We start from the raw sequence: 19,005 nt of genomic DNA, 5'->3' as shown, positions 1-19,005 counted from the left end.
AGACATGTTCAAGAATACCTCATCTCCTATGGAAAACTCTAGTCCTCTTCTTCTAAAATCTGCATATGATTTGTATCGACTTTGAGCTGTTTCTAGCTACTGTTGTATTACCGTAAGTTTTTCCATAGCTTGAAGAACAAGATCTGGCCTGAATAAGTCAGTTTCACCACTTCAAACTAGTTTATTGGTGATTTGCACTTTCTTCCATATAAAGCTTCATAAGGTGCCATTTTGATACTTGAATGGTAGCTATTGTTTTAAACAAACTCAATCAGCAGCAAATGATCATCCCAGCTACCTTTGAATTCTAATATATAAGTTCACCGCATATCCTCAAGCGTTTGGATTTTTTATTCTACTTGACCATCAATTTCAGGGTGAAAGACTATACTTAAAGTCACTTGCATTCCCAAACTCTTTTTAAATTGCTTCCAAATATTTGCAGTGAATTGAGCTCCCCTATTAGATATAATAGATATGGGTACTTTGTATACCAGAACTATCTCTTTAATATACCATTTTGCATACTCTTTAATTGTATAAATAGTCTTGATCAGCAAGAAATGCGCTGATTTGTTGAGTCGGCCAACTATTACCCATATGGAATCAAACTTCTAAAATGAGCGAGGTAAAATAGTGAAAAAATCTATGTTGATCATGTCCCACTCTCAAATTGGAAGTTCTATACGTTGCATATAACCTCTAGGCTTTTGGTGCTCTACTTTAATTTGTAGACAATTTAGACATTGAGCTACATATTCTGCAATGTTCTTCTTCATGTCACTCCATCAATATTCTTCTTTCAATTCATGATAAATTTTAATCGAGCCCAGATGGACAAAATATTTTGAATGATATGCTTCTACCATAATCCTCTTTCTTAGTCCCTCTACATAGTACATATAATTTATTTTGACATCGGAGTATTCCCTCCTGCATAAGCTCAAATGCCTTTGTCATACCTTATTATACGTTTTCCTTAAGTTGTAATATAATAGGATCTGTGTACTGCTTCTCATTCACTTCTTCTAAAAATGAAGATTATGCTGCATTTTGCACGATGACCTCTTCATCTAGAGATTTAATAACGCGAACCCCAAGCTAGCTAGTTGGTATAGATCCTTATTTATTCTTTGTCTTTCTATGGACTGATCATAAGTGCTTTCCATTGTTTTATTAGTTAGAGCATCAACTACTATATTTGCTTTACTGGGCAACGTTATAATCTTTTAATAGCTCAAGCCATCTTCGATACCTTAGATTTAGGTCCTTTTGTTTAAAGATATATTGCAAACCCTTGTGATCAGTATATATGTTGACATTAAATCTATTTAAGTAATGGCATCATACCTTCAAAGAAAATACAACTACTGCTAGTTCTAAATCGTGGATTGGATAATGTTTCTCATGTAGTTGTAGCTACCTTGAGTCATAAGCTATTACTTTACATGATGCATCAATACACATTCTAAGACCACTCCCGAAGCATCACAATACATTACATACCCTTTTGTGCCTTATGGAAGTACCAATACAGGTGTAGAAGTCAATTTATCCTTCAGATCATGGAAGCTTCTTTCACATGCATTGGTCCATTAGAACTTAGCTGCCTTTTTTGTTAGCTTTGTTAAGGGTGCAGAAATAGATAAAAATCCTTCAACAAACCTTCTATAATAACCTGCCAAGTCAAGGAAACTATGAACCTCTGTAGGTGTTATAGGTCTTGGCTAGTTCTCTACAGCTTTTATCTTTTGTTCATCAACCCTTATTCCTTCATTAGATATAATATGACCCAAGAATGCCACAAATTTTAATCAAAAGTCACATTTAGAGAACTTTACGTACAACTCACGATCATAAAGAATCTATAACACATGTCATAAGTATTAGCATGGTCCTCTTTTGATATTACATACACCAAAATGTCATCTATGAATACTATCACAAACACCTCCAAAAATTTCTTGAACACTATATTAATCAAATCCATAAAAGCTTCCAGTGCATTTATTAGCCCAAATGACATAACTACAAAACTCAAAATGACCATACAGTGTTCAAAAATCTGCCTTGGGTATATCATTCTCCTTGACCCTTACATGGTAATAACCTGGCCTCAGGTCAATCTTTGTAAAATACTTAGCACCCTGTAATTGGTCAAACAAATCATCAATTCTAGGAAGGGTATATTTGTTCTTAATTGTTACCTTGTTCAACTGCCTATAGTCAATACACATTCTCAACGAGCCATCTTTGTTGCGTACAAATAAAACTGATCCCTTCAAGGGGACATACTAGGCCTTATGAATCCCTTTTCTAACAAGTATTTTAATTGTTCATTCAACTCCTATAATTTTTTCGTGGCCATTCTATATGGAGGGATGGAGATAGGTTGAGTATTTGGAATCACATCAATACCAAGCTCTACTTCTCATTCATGGGGCAAACCTGGAAGATCTTTAGGAAATACATTGGGAAATTCATTTACCACTGAATAGATTAAAGAGATGGTGGCTCCACATCTACATTTTCCACTCTCACTAAATAACATATGTATCCTTTGGATATTATCTTCTTTACCTTAAGGTAAGAAATAAACTTACCTCCTGGTGACCCAATGTTACCTTTCCATTCAGGGACTTCCTCTTTTGGAAAATGGAAATGCACTATTTTGGTCGGGTAATCTATTATGGCATAACAAGAACCCAACCAATTCATACCCATTATAACATTGAAATCTACTATTTATAACTCAACAAGGTCAACCAATGTATCATGATCACAACCAGTAACTATGCAATTACAATAGAGTCATCTAGCTATAATAGACTTGCCAACCAGTATAGACACTTCAAATAGTTTAACCAATAATTCTAGTATTCTTTTGAACTTTCCAACAGTCAATGGAATGATATATGATAGTGTAAATCCCATATCAATTAATGTATATACAACATGTGAAAAGATGGACAATGTACATGTAAACACATCGGGCAAAGCCTCTAAATTTTATTGATATCCTAAGGCATATGTACAATTCTAAACTCTACTAGAACTAGTTTCCCATCTAACACCTCTGCCATGACCTGTACGCATCTGTAAACCCCTACCTAAAGAAGGCATTGATGATTACGATGCGGAAAATGATCTAGTAGGTTGTTCCATACCACATGCCCCTTTAAGGGCAATTATTGATCATATGTCTCAGTGTACAACACCCAAAACAAGCATCTTTCCTAAATCGGCAAACACATAGATGATTTCTTCCAAATTTTTTACAAGGCTGTCTAAGAGGTCTTGATTGGCTCGTACTTCCCTACTCTTTGTGCCATACTATTCGTGAACCTTAGATTTCACCTCTTTGCCCAATCTGATTTCCCTTATACCCTTGAATTCTAGGTTGGGTGCTATCTGTAAGTAGGAAAATGATGGCCTAGGTGGTCTATTATAAAACCTAGGCATAAACTAACCTTGGAATGGTGAAAACAGCCCTATAGATCTGGCCCTCTTGGACTGACCTGTAAGACCCCGAAAGATGAAAAGTCGAACAAAAGGAAAATATCAAGAGAATTTGGACTGTCCATAGGTCTACGAGTCAGTCTATGACTCATAGTGACTAATACGAGTCGTAAATACAACTCATAGAATGGCATTAAGGAGGGAAAATTGGCCAAGGCAGGAAGTAGAGTTGACGATTCAAATGAAAACTCATAGATCAAATGATAACTCTCAAAATGAGTCATTGTTGCAGGGTCTAATGACCTACATATGCCCACCCTTGAAACCCACTGTATAACTCAATAGGACAAGTCGTAGAGGATTTGACGACTTATGAAAATGAGTCATACAAAAACTTCAGAGACTTGATTTTTAGGGATTTTCCAAAAACCTGCAGGATGAGTCATTCCTACGACTGGTCAACATATCTACAACTTGTGGAGTCTAATTCATAAATACAAATTTCAGTTTCAATGAAGGTTATTCATGTATTTTCCTTGGTAAAGTTAAATGGACCTAGATACTTTTATGGCTAAGTTCAAGGTCTATAAGTACCTAATTCTTCAAATTTTCCTCCGATTCAATTCATTCTTTAAAGATTTCCCTAAGGAGAGACTCTAATTCTCTCTCAATCTAGGGTTTTAAGTTCATCAAGGTTCTTCAAATTCTAAGTTTATTTACCCAAGGTATGTGGGATTGATCCATGGGTTCCTTTCACCCATGAAATTCCAAAGGTTTCCTCAAAATTATTTTTAAACGCTAATTTTTGATGAATTGTGTTGGGCTATTTCAATTATGTTTTAGTTATTTTCAATGATCATTATAAGTATGTTTTTTCACTAATTTCATAATTTTAAGTTGGATTATCAATGCACATGCATGAAGCTAGTTTCAATGGTGATTTGCATAAATTATGATATAAAGTTCAATAATTTTTAAAGTATTCTTATGGTTTTCATCCAATTTGACTATGTATATGAGTTTTACTCTAAGTTCAAGTATGAATTACGATCACAGATTATAATTTTGTTCAAGTTATGAATTACATGTAAGTTATAAAAAAAGGTGACTTAGGATCCATAATTGGTGAGCTATGAACCTAATGAAATGAATTGTGTAAGTATGATATTGTGATGTTGAAAGGATTATAATCACATTGTAAGTATGTTATAAAAATGAGCCACTCTATGCATGTTAAACCTATGTACAATTCTCATGATATATGTTAAGTATGATCACTATGCATGTATTTTTGTGTGATTGGACTTAGCACCGAATTATGAATTGAGGTGGGGGCTCGACCTATGGGGTTCTTATATAAAGTCTATTATCTCTTAAATACGTGCCACCATAGGATTTGCCTTTATGTCCTAGGTAGTGGATCCACATATAGCGTATGAACATGACCCACCTAGCGGGGTAGAGTCTACCGTGGAAAATAGATTCCCCTTTTTTTGTTGTATGGGGAGACATTAGGATTTAATAATATAGATCACATTGTCTTATTTTCCATTATGGTTCCTATCCCACATATTTATATTCTCTTATGTTCTTTTATGGTTTCAACTACGTCTCTTAAATGCTTTGATCATTATGGCTTTCTTATGACTTTATTTATTCTCTTTATTATGCATTTTCTCTAATCATTGCGTCCTTTAATTTACATTGCTTGACATGCCCACATACTTAGTACATTCAAATGTACTAACATATATTTTTGTCTATATTGTCTCATAATGTAGGGGTTGAAGATCACATTCCTGCACGTGGCTAGTTGAGCTTCCATATCAATGGAGTTTGGTGAGTCCTCATATATCAATGACTAGTTATAAGTTGAGCATTTCATTTCAAAGAATTTTATTATATTCATGTTGAGGGTGAGTTAGGGACATGTCTTAGCCCTCACCCTTCCTGTTTAGTAGTTGCATTCATTTGACAAATTATGTAGAGTTTATGTTTTCAACTTCTATAATTTTATGATTTATGTTTTAGACTCTTCCTATGCTATTTTCGCTTTAACTTACCATATATATGCATATAATATGTAAAGAGAATTGGTTGGAGTACTTCAAGGTTTCAATTGTCATGTTAATCTAGGCTCTAGGTCGAATTGTGACAAACTTGGTATCAAATCATAAGGTTTAAGATATCCTAGGGAGTCTAACATATCTTGTCAAGTAAACTCTTACTTCTGGGTGTGAAGTGCACCACATATATGAATAAGAGGCTATAAGATATTTTAGGGATAATCTTTATTTGTTTCATGATCTACATCATACGATAGAGTCTAATCTAAGACTTCCTTTCCCTAACGATTGTACTTTGCGATTTTCAAAAAATGCCCCCAAGAAGAGAACCTATTCAAAGAGAGGTCAATTCTAATGAGGAACAGTTCCTCCAGTCCCTCTAGACAATGGTCCCCTACCAGACCATGTCACTAATTGTCACAACCCAAGCCTAGGGCCTAGACGTGACATGGAGAATGAGGAACCCTAAAGTACCTCAAACAAGCCTCTTAGCATTCTTTTAGACTTTTATAGGTAATGACAATAAATAAATAAGCAGAATTATAATAGTAAATCTTCAACTTACATATGTCCTACAATACCTCTAATTTTTAGATTTAACAGGGCTAAGACAAGTTCCTAGCTCACCCTCAATCATAATAGAAAGAAATGTCATAATAATTGTCTAAAAATCTCAACATATCATAAGCTAGAAAGATAAAGGAGTATTGTTCCCGGAACATGGGAACTCACCAAAATTAGTCTTCAAATGAAATCTCAACTAGCCATATAGAGGAGAACGAGGAGGAGCGCCGGTCCCTACATGGTGATATCATATAGGCAAAAGAGTATGTGTTAGTACTTTGAATGTACTAAGTATGTAAGAATGAATGAACATTGAGGAAACAATAAAATATTTATGTAATATTAAACATAATGCAATGCATGTATAATCAATCATATAGATATCCTTTAAAATATTTATTTTGTGGAAAAATAACCATAAACAACATTTAAGACAATGCGAGCTATTACATGGAATCCAACATCACCTCCTATGTTGGCCGGAGAGACTACTTACCAGGTAGAACTCCATCAACTTCATTCATTTCTTTAACTTTAACTTTAAGGACATTCATGGATCCATTAACCTAAGCCTACAACGGCTCCTATGTTGGCACATATTTAATGAGACAAGGGGTTGCTACTAGAATTCCCTTACTGAATGCCACCTCAATAATCCATTCGGTGCTAAGTCAATCCCATAGAATAGTTTAATACTTCAAATTAGTCATAGCATATAGCTTGAGAATTCAAAAATGAAATTCAGTAGAATAACTCATTAAAATATTTGGTGACTCAAACATGCAATAATTATCCTTATAGCATAAAGAATCCGTCATTAATAGAGTTTCATCATTCTTTTATTTTATAAGACTCTTTTTTATTATATAAATTGCTTTCATAAATATTCATTTGGAGTCAGTTTTTAAGTCAAACTTCATTGAAAATATTGTAAAACTAGGTGGGTTCAAATCACTTCAACTTGAAAATATGTATTTAAATGAATATGCATAAATACTTTGAAATCCATTAATTAAAAATCAGGTTTTAAACAACCCACCATGAATTTCAACAACCTTTAAAGAGATAAATAGCATTACTCAGAATTAAAAGACTTAATAAACACTCTTGAATCCTAGTATTTTCTCCTCGTCGGAGTATTTTGTGTACTACCCGAAGTATATGAATAACTAGAATAGTATTTATGCACTACTAATAACTAAAACTATATTTTAAGAAAGAGTAAAGGAGTGTATCGATAGAAGAATTGCTTGAGAAAGCTTGATGAACAAAATAAAAAAATTAGGTAGGTATTTGTAGGTGTGAAAGAGGGACATAAAAATAATTAAAATAATTATAAAGACAAATCTAAAAATTTAATGGAGGACAATTGATATCATGGGTGATGTCAAATGCATCTAGATCTTTCCATGGTTGTGAGCTGAACCTTCTTTTAACGGAATACCCTTTTTCGGAGCTATGTTTGAAAATGATTACTTCCTCATTAGATTTGTTTTCTTCATATAAATTATTTCTCTAGAAGTCTACTTATATGTCGTTCAAGAATCAATCAATTTGGAGTACCCTACAATGAGATATGAGTTTTCTTGTACAAATACTCCATTTCATCACAGCACCATATCTTGCAATAATTAATTTATTTGACCTACTTAACCTCCGAAACATAAAATATGGTCTTAACAATAGTTATATGTAATGATGTTCGAATTATTAATAAATTTGAATCACCTAATTTGGACCACTCTATTAAAAGTTATGCCCAAAATACAAAAGCAATATCATTTTCATTGAGAATTGAAACATCATATACAAAGTTTTTAGGGTGTGTTACATTACCTACCCCTTGGGAACATTCATCCTCGAATGAGGAAAGACCGAGCTTGAGTAGAGTAGAGGGTAAACTAACAATCCATCATTAATGCAATAGTACAATTTAAAATATTGTACGAAATATATTTCACAATTTTCCAATCATATGACAAGAAAAGTTGAAATGCAAGGATTTCAAGTAATTGAGCAAGGACAACTTAATACCTTAGGTTTGAGTAGAGTTAAAAAGATGAGGGTATCACTTAATCATATCCGCTTCCACTTCCCATGAAGCACTTTGTATTTGTTAATTCTTCCAAAGTCTCTAACAGATGCTACTTCTTTGTTCCTCAATATCTTAACTTGCCTGTCCAAAATTTCAACCAGAACTTCTTCATAGGTCAAGTTTTCTTCAACATTCGCTACTCTCAAAGGAAAAATAGAACTAGGATAACCCACTCATTTTCTCAACATAGACACATGGAATACCTGATGAACCATGGCCATTTCTAATGGACACTCTAACTCATATGCAATCCTGCCAACGAGTCTCATGATTCTATAAGGCCCTGCATACCTAGGGCTTAATTTCCCTTTCTTACCAAACTGAACTACACCCTTCATGGGTGAAACCTTCAGATACACCCAATCGTTGACATTAAACTCAAGATCTTTTCTTCTAGTATCAAAATAACATTTTTGACGACTTTGAACTGTCTTCAACCTTTCGCTAATGATATTCACCTTCTCTAAATCATCAAGTACCAAATCAGGGCCCAATAAGGTCATCTCATCTACTTCGAACCAACCCATTGGGGATCTACATTGTCTTTCATATAAAGCCTGAAACTGTGCCATCTTAATACTTGAGTGGTAACTATTATTATAGGAAAACTCGATGAACGGTAGATGATCATCCAAATTTACTTTCAACTCCAACACACAATCCCTTAACATATCCTCTAGTGTTTGAATCATCCTTTCGGCTTACCCATCCGTTTGATGATAGAATGCGGTGCTCAATTTGACCTTAGTACCGACACCCTTTTGAAATGATCTCCAAAAGTGAGAAGTGAATTGGGTACCATGATAAAAAATAATGGATAATGGCACACCATGCAATCTTACCAACTCCTGCATATACAACTTGGCATAGTCTTCGACACTATAGGAAGTCTTAACTAGTAGAAAGTTAGCGGACTTAGTAATTCTGTCAAAAATTACCCAAATCAAACCATGATGCTTTCGGGTATGAGGAAAACCCACTAAAAAATCCATATTCACATCTTCCCACTTCCAAGTAGCAATTTTAATGTCTTGGTCTAGGCTACCCAACCTTTGATGTTTGGCCTTCACTTGTTGGCAATTCGGACATTTGGACACAAACCTTGTTATGTCCTTCTTTATGCTACCCTACCAATAGAACTCTTTTAAGTCTCGATACATTTTCGTCAAATTGGGATGAATGGAGTATGTAGAATATGAGCCTCCATCAATATCAAACTCCTTAGGCCATCAACATCAAGAACGCATAGCCGACCTTGGTAGTATAGCACCCCATATCCCCCTTGAGAAAAGACCTCTATCTTCTTTTCCTTCACCAGTTTCTTTAACTCGAAAAGCGTCGGTTCAAGATCTTTATTTGATTTAATATCCACCACCAAAGAGGATTTTTTCCTATTTTGAACAACCACACCACCATCATCAGTACCATACAACTTCACCCCTAATCTATCCAACTTGTGAACATCTTTCACTAACTCCCTCTTCCCTTCATCCATATGGGCCACACTCTCCATAGACACTCTACTAAGTGCATCGGCAATCATATTGGCTTTACCTGGATGATAGTGCACACTTATGTCATAGTCCTTTAGGAGTTCTAGCCACCTCCTTTGCTTAGATTACGGTCATTTTTGGTGAAAACATATTGAAGACTTTTATGATTGGTATACACATCCACATGCACCCTATAGAGGTAATGCCTCTAAATCTTTAGAGCAAAACTATGGCCGCCAATTCAAGGTTATGGGTAGGGTAGTTATGCTTATGCACCTTTAATTGTCTAGAATCATAGGCTATGACCTTGCTGCTTTACATTAAGACACAACCTAAACCAATCTTTGAAGCATCACAATAAACTACAAACCCTTCTAATCCTTCTGGTAGAGTAAAAATAGAAGCGGAGGTAAGTCATTATTTCAAGGTCTGGAAACTCTTCTCACACTCATCCATCTATATGAATTTGGCTTTCTTTTGGGTCAATTTCATCATAGGAGATGTGATGGAAGAAAACCCTTGATGAACCATCTATAGTACTCGGCTAGACCCAAGAAGTTACTAATGTTTGAAGGAGACAATGGTCTAGGCCAATTATTGACTGCCTCTATTTTCGTAGGATAAAACTTCATCCCATCACCTAACACTACCTGACCAAGAATTGCCTCCTCCTTCAACCAAAATTCACACCTACATAATTTTGCAAATAATTGCGTATCCCTCAACATTTAAAGTACAACTCTCAAGTGATTTTTATGTTCTTCCTCACCTTGAGAGTAAATAAAAATATCATCAATGAAGACCACTACAAAAGTATCAAGGTAAGGTTTGAACACCCTATTCATCAAGTCCATGAATGCCGCCAATGCCTTCGTCAACCCAAAATGCATCACCACAAACTCGAAGTGACCATACCTTATTCGAAATGCCATTTTAGGAATGTCACACTCCCTCACTTGTAGTTAGTAATAGCTGGACCAAAGGTCGATCTTAGAGAAGTGACTTTCCCTTGCAATAGATCAAACAAGTCATCTATTCTAGGGATTAGGTACTTGTTCTTAATGGTCATCTTATTTAATTGCCGGTAGTCTATGCACATTCGAAGAGACCCATCCTTTTTTCTCAGAAATAACACGGGAGTATCCCATGGCGAAATACTTAGTCTTATGAACCCCTTTTCTAACAAGTCCTTTAATTGTTCCTTCGACTCTTTCAATTATGTCAGGGCCATTCGGTAAGTAGGAATAGGGATAGGTTGGGTATCGAGGAGGAGATCAATACCAAAATTAACTTTCTTTCTAGGAGGGACACCAGGAAGGTCATCAGAGAAGTCATTGACTATGGATACCGACTCAAGAGGAGGACTTTTGGAGTCGACATCCCTAACCCTCACAATGTTTTACATCCCTTAGAAATAATTTTTGAATGATAAGATAATAAATGAACTTACCCTTCACCACCGAATCACGACCCTCCCATTTAATAATGGACTCATTTAGAAATTAGAACTTGACTCAATAATTCCTACAATCTATGGAAGCATAAGATATATTATACCAATGCATCCCAAGAATGACATCGAAATCTAACATGTCAAGATCAATGATATCACAAGGAATAAATTTATACAATATAGACACGAGACAACCCCTACAGACCTTTCTAGTAATAACTGACTCATCAATGGGGGTAGACACCAAATAGGGCTCTAATAACATTTTGGGTGACTCATCAAACCTATTAGCAAAGAATGAAGTATCAAACGATAAATTTTCACCAGGATCTAATAGTGCAAACACATCAAAATCAAAGACCTTTAACAGACCAATAATGATATTGGGTGCATCCTCAACCTCTCACTTCTTATCAAGGCAGAAAAGCATTTGGTGCATTGGATACCTCCATAGGCATGTTGACCATGAGCAATTTGTCCTTGAAGCCTACCACCACCATCTCCAAAATACCTAGCATGGTTTCCTAACATGCCATACTTAAAGCATGCATTGGAACAGGTTAAGCATTCTCCTTTGTGAGTCCTTCCACATTTCTTAGAAGCGGGGAAAGTTTGAGCAGCAACATTCTCTATTGGAACCATTAGTTTAGCACCCTTGTACTTGTTGAACCTTGGAGGAGGAGTATTAGTGGAACCTTGTCCCACAAAACATTGCCCACCACTTTGGCCTTTGCCATTGTTACCATAACTGGACCTCTGAGAGTTAAACCCTCCACCATCTACTCTAGTCCTTTTGAACCCCATTGATCTCTCTCTTAGTTTCTCTTATTCAATTTATTCTGCGTAAGTCATTAACCGAGAGATGTCCATATCCTTGAAAACATGGACATTTTTCACTCCTTGGATACCAAGGTTGATATACCAGAAATAAACTTGCTTATTTTAGCTCTTGAGTCGGAGACCATGAAGGGAGCATACTTTGACAACTTAGTGAATTTGAGATCATACTTCCTCACACTCAAAGTCCCTGTACGGAGGTTGATGAACTCTTGGATTTTGGCCTCTCTTAGCTCCAATAGGAAGAAGCGGTCTAGGAAGTCACGTTTGATCTCTTCCCATTTTATCGGCCCATTTCTTCATCCATCTCACCAACCCATTATTCATACAACACTCAAGCCACACCATTGAGTTGATAGGTCACTAGATCGTACTTCTTATTCGGTTGCATACCCATGATAGCCACAATTTAGTACACTTCATCAATAAACTCTATAGGATCCTCATCTAGTTTAGAACCATCGAACTCGGGCAGATTCATCCTTTAGAAATCCTGAATCCTAGAGGACGAATTTTATATTTGGGGAGGAGGAACACCTTCATTCCCTTGGTTGGCTATGACTTGAGTCAACAACGAAATGATATTGTAAAACTCGACATGGGTTACCCCTTCCTCATGATGTGGGGCATTGGAAATCGGAGGAGATTGCTCCTCATCGTCAACCTTTGCTCTTGGAGGAGCTCTTCCATGAGTCATTAGCTAGAGAACAAGAAATGAGTTGTTAGTTAAAGGGAATCTTAGGATAATCTAAGGCATGACATGAATTTTGAAGCAGTAAAAACTTTCCTAAACGTCCTATAGTCTCCTATTCATAGTTATGGCATGCTTCACAACCATGAATAAGATCCTATTTGACGCGGTATGTTGGACTCCGAGGACCATTCAAAACCTCAGGCTCTGATACCATATTTTTCACAACCAAAGCCTAGGGCCTAGATGTGACATGGCGAATGAGGAACCCTAAAGTACCTCAAACAAGTCTGTTAGCATTCTTTTAGCCTTTCATAAGTAATGAAAATAAATAAACAAGCAAAAATTATAATAGTAAATCTTCAGCTTATATATGTCCTACAATACCTCTAATTTTTAGATTTAATAGGGCTAAGACAAGTTCCTACCTCACCCTCAATCATAATAGAAAGAAATGTCATAATAATTGTCTAAAGATCTCAACATATCATAAGCTAGAAAGATAAAGGAGTATTGTTCTCGGAACATGGGAACTCACCAAAAGTAGTCTTCAAATGAAATCTCAACTAGCCATATAGAGGACAACGAGGAGGAGCGCCGGTCCCTACATGGTGATATCATGTAGGCAAAAGAGTATGCATTAATACTTTGAATGTACTAAGTATTTAAGAATGAATGAACATTGAGTAAACAATAAAATATTTATGTAATATTAAACATAATGCAATGCATGCATAATCAATCATATAGATATCCTTTAAAACATTTATTTTGTGGAAAAATAACCATAACCAACATTTAAGACAGTGTGAGCTATTACATGGAATCCAACATCACCTCCTATGTTGGCCGGAGAGACTACTTACCAGGTAGAACTCCGTCAACTTCATTTATTTTTTTAACTTTAACTTTAAGAACATTGATGGATCCATTAACCTAAGCCTACAACGGCTCCTATGTTGGCACATATTTAATGAGACAAGGGGTTGCTACTAGGATTCCCTTACCGAATTCTACCTCAATGACCCATTCGGTGCTAAGTCTATCCCACAGAATAGTTTAATATTTCAAAATAGTCATAGCATATAGCTTGACAATTCAAAATATGATATTCGGCAAAATAGCTCATTAAAACATTTGATGATTCAAATATGCAATAATTATCCTTATAGCATAAAGAATTCATCATTCATAGCATTTTATCATTCTTTTATTTTATAAGACTCCCTTTTATTATAGACATTGCTTTCATAAATATTCATTTCGAGTCAAAGTTTTTAAGTCAAACTTCATTGAAAACATTGTAAAGCTAAGTGGGTTCAAATCACTTCAACTTTCAAACATGTATGTAAATAAATATGCATAAATACTTTGAAATGCATTAATTAAAAATCATGCTTTAAACAAATAACTATAAATTTCAAGAACCTTTAAAAAGCTAAATAGAGAAATTACATGCAAACCATTAATTCATACATATGAAATCATGTTGCATCAAAATAGACCAATAATCATTAGTTTAATCATGATTAATGCTATTACGTAAAAATAAAAATTATCCATAGGAAAATATTACTTGAAATAAAAAGATTTAGTTGAAAGAGTTTTGGACTACATGGGTGGAAGAACCCATGGATAAACACCCACATAACTTAGATTAAAGCTTAAAAAAATAAACATAATTTATCATATAATCAAAATAATTTAGGCATGAGAGTAGAAGGAATACTCTCATTGAAGCCTTACATACCTTGAATCCATAGTGTTACTCAAAATTGAAAGACTTAAGAAACACTTTTGAATCCTAGAATTTTCTCCTCGCGGAGCATTTTGCATACTACCCGGAGTATATGAATCACCAGAATAATATTTCTACACTACTAAGAGCTAAAACTATATTTTTAGAATGAGTAAAGGAGTGTTTATATGGAAGAGTTGCTTAAGAAATCTTGATGAACAAAATTATGAAATAAGGTGGATATTTATAGATGTGAAGGAGGGACCTAATAGTAATTAAAATAATTATAAAAAAATCTAAAAAATTAATGAAAGATTGTGATGTCGTGGGTGATGTAAAATGGAGGACTATTGATGTCATGGGTGATGTCAAATAGATCTAGATCTTTTCATGGTTGGTGAGATAAACCTTCTTTTAACAAAATACCCTTTTTCGGAGCTGCATTTGAAAGAGATAACTTCCTCATTAGGATTTTATGTCCTCATATGAATTTTTTCTCTAGAAGTATACATTCATGTTATTAAATAATCAACTGATTTGGTTTATCCTATAGTGAGATATGAGTTTATTCTACAAATACTTCATTTTGTCACAACGCCATGTCTTGTAATAATTAATTTATTTGACCTACCTAATGTTCGAAACATAAAATATGGTCTTGAAAAATGTAGTGGGTAATGATGTTTAGGTTATTCAAAAATTTGTATCATCTAATTTGGAACATCCTATTAAAAGTTATACCCAAAATACAGAAGCAATATAATTTTCATTCAGAATTGGAACATCATATACAATATTTTTAGGGGATGTTACACTAATGCAGAGTTTTGAACCACTATTACCATGCTAGCCCCAGATGTGGCCAACCAAAGGGTTGTTGTTCCTTCTAATGCTCCTACGCTAACTTCTAGAGTAAGAGACTTTGCAAGGACGAACCCTACTGAGTTCTATGGTTCGAAAGTGGATGAGAATCTTTAAGAGTTCATTGATGAGGTTTATAAGATAGTGAGTATTATAGGGGTGACTTCAGAAGAGAAAGCGGAGTTAGTGGCTTACCAACTAAATATTGTTGCTAAAGTTTGGTATACCTAATGAAAGTTAGAAAGAGAGGATGAAGGTCCTACTGGTTGGGAAGCCTTCAAGCTTGTTTTTCTTGATCGCTTCTTCACTCTTGAACTAAGGGAAACAAAGGTGTTAGAGTTCATCAATCTTTGAGAAGGCAACATGGGTATGAGGTACTATGCCATCACGTTCACCAAGTTATCTACGTATGCTCTTTCATTAGTTGCTGATCTATATTCCCAAATGAGTTAATTCATATAAGGGCTATCCCAGTTGGTTATTAAGGAATGTTGTACCGCTAAGCTTATTAAAGATATGGACATATCTTGGCTCATGAATTTTACCATACAAATTGAGAGAGATAAACTCAAGGAGATGAGAATAAGGGATTCTAAGAGGGCACGGTATGAAGGTGGGTTCTCTAATGCTAGGACCGGTGGTGCTGGTAGTGACTGTTCTCAACAAGGACAAGGCATGAGAAAGAAGTTTGTTAAAGATAGGGTGCCATACCTTAAGGTTCAAAAGGAGGTGTGAATATTAGTAGCCCTTAATTTCCCAAGTGTGCTAAATATGGAAATAATCAGGAAGGAAGGTGTTTGATAGGAATGGGTGCTTTCTATGGATGTGGAAAGGTAGACCATTAGCAATCCGAGTGCCCTCATGTAGCTAAGAAAGGTATAGAAGGTCTTACGCAAGGCCAAGTAGCTCAAGGAGGAAAAGTGAAACAAGGTCCCCAAGCTCAACAAAAGGGTGGCTAATGCAACAATCGATTCTATTCTCTTCATGCTAGGCAGGATATGGAAGAGACGCCCAATGTGGTGATGAGTATGTTACAAGTCTTTAATTTTGACGTTTATACATTGCTTGATCTGGGTGCCGACTAGCCCTTTGTTACTCCTTACCTTGCTATGAGATTTGATGTATGACTTGAAGTGTTGTTAGAGTCTTTTTCGGTTTGTACTCTATTTGGTGATTTGGTATTTGCCAAGAAAGTTTTAGAAATTATCCCATTTCTGTTTTGTATAAAGTTATCCCCTATGATCTTGTTGAGCTAGACATGATCGATTTTGACATTTTTCTTGGTATGGATTTGTTACATGCCTCTTATGCATCTATTGATTGTACAACCCGTAGGGTCAAATTTCAATTTTCTAATGAGCTTATTCTTGAATGGAAGGGTAGTGATTTGGTTGTTAAGGATCAATTTGTATCATGTCTTAAGTCTCACAAAATTATTTACAAAGGGTGCATTTATCATATAGTGTGAGTTAGGGATGCTAATTCTAAAACTCCAACTCTTGAATTGGTTCCTATAGTTAATGAGTTTACCGATGTGTTTCTCGATGATTTACCCGGTGTTTCTCCCAAAAGGGAAATTGACTTTAGAATAGATCTCCTTCCCAATACTTAATCTATTTCTATTCCTCCTTACCATATGGCTTTGGTGGAACTTAAGGAATTGAAAGAGCAATTGAAGGATTTATTGGATAAGGGTAGGGTGCTCCCTGTATGTTTGTTATGAGGAAGGATGGGTCACTCTGGATGTGTATAGATTATCGGCAATTGAATAAGGTTACCATAAAGAAGAAGTATCCAATTTCGAGGATAGATGATTTGTTTGACCAGTTGCAAGGGTAAAGTTACTTTTCAAAGATTGGTCACTGCGCCAATTATCATCATCTAAGGATAAGAGAGTGTGATATTCCCAAGATGACATTTCGAACAAGGTATGGTCATTTTAAATTTCTAGTTATGTCATTTAGTTGGACTAATACTCCCGCTATCTTCATGTATTTGATAAATCATATTTTCAAGTCGTACTTGGATATATTTGTTGTTGTTTTTATTGGTGACATTTTGATTTACTCCCGGAATGAGGAGGATCATATGGGTCACTTGAGAATTATGTTGCAAATGTTGAGGGATAAGCAACTATTTGCCAAGTTTAGTAAGTGTGAATTTTTTCTAAGGGAAATGGAATTTGTTGGGCATATAGTTTCCGGTTATGGGATTAAGGTTGATCCAAAGAAAATGGAGGTAGTAAAGAATTGACCTAGACCATTGTCTCCATTGAATATTAGAAGTTTTTAGGCTTGGCCGGATATTATAGAAGGTTCATTGAAAGGTTTTCTTTGTTGCTCTGCCTTTGACTAAGTTGACCTAAAAAAAAGTGAAATTTCAATTATCGGATGAATATGAGAAGAGTTTTCAACTATTAAAGGATTGGATTACGACGACTCTTATTTTGACATTGCCCAAAGGTTCGGATGGGTTTGTTGTTTATTGTGATGCCTCATGTGTTGGTTTGGGTTGTGTTTTGATGCAACATGGTAAGGTTACCGCCTATGCCTCAAGGTAACTTAAGGTGCATAAAAAAGATTATCCAACCTGTGATCTTGAACTTGTGGCGGCTGTGTTTCCTTTGAAAATTTGGGGTCATTATCTTTATAGAGAGCATACTGATGTATTTACCGATTACAAAAGCTTGTAATATGTGTCTAGCCAAAGGGACTTGAACCTTAGCCAAAAAGAATGGCTTGAACTTCTAAAGGACTATGATATGAGTGGGTTATACCATTTGGGTAAACAAAAAATTGTAGACGATACTCTTACTCGGTTGTCCATGGATAGTGTTGCTCGTGTTGAGGAAGGTAAAAAGGAGTTGGTTAAGGATGTTCATTGATTGTCACATTTAGATATGTGTTTGGGTGATTCAAATGATGGGGGTGTTCTTGTGCATAACGGTTCGGAGTCATATCTTGTGGCGGATGTTAATGCCAAACAAGATCATGATCCAACATTGGTTGATTGAAGAAGTCGGTTGCCAAAAAATCTATTGAGGCTTTCTCCTAATGCGGAGATAGGGTACTATGCTACTAAGGCCGTTTGTGTGTTCCTAATTTTGATGGGTTAAGAGAGTTGATATTAAATAAGACCCATAGTTCCGGATATTTGATCCACCCGGGATCCACCAAGATGTATCGTGATTTGCAAAAAGTATATTTGTGGAATGGTATGAAGAAGGACATAGCGGAATTTGTGGCTAAGTGTCCAAATTTTCAACAAGTTAAAGTTGATCATCAAAAGCCAGGATGTTTAGCTCAAGACATTGAAATTCCTACTTGGAAGTAGGAAGATGTGAATATGGACTTTATGATGGGTTAGCATCGTACTAGAAGGCAACGTGATTCTACTTGGGTTGTAGTGGACCGAAAGACTAAATTAGTTCATTTTCTATCGGCTAAAATGTCTTATAGTGCTGAAGATTATGCTAAGTTATATATTCATGACTTGGTAAATCTTTATGGTGTCCCCATGTCTATTATATCGGATAGAGGTACTCAATTCACTTCATAATTTTGGAAGTCGTTTCAAAAGGGTCTTGGTACAAAAGTCAAGCGAAGTATTGCTTTTCATCCTCGAATTTATGGACAAGCCGAAAGAATGATCCGAACTTTGGAAGACATGTTAAGGGAGTGTGTTATTTATTTTAAAAGAGGTTAGGGTGAGCATTCAACATTGATTGTGTTGGCCTAAAATAATAGTT

Source organism: Solanum dulcamara, chromosome 2, assembly GCF_947179165.1.
Source record: "Solanum dulcamara chromosome 2, daSolDulc1.2, whole genome shotgun sequence".
Classification (NCBI taxonomy): Eukaryota; Viridiplantae; Streptophyta; class Magnoliopsida; order Solanales; family Solanaceae; genus Solanum; species Solanum dulcamara.
This window is presented reverse-complemented; position numbering follows the sequence as displayed.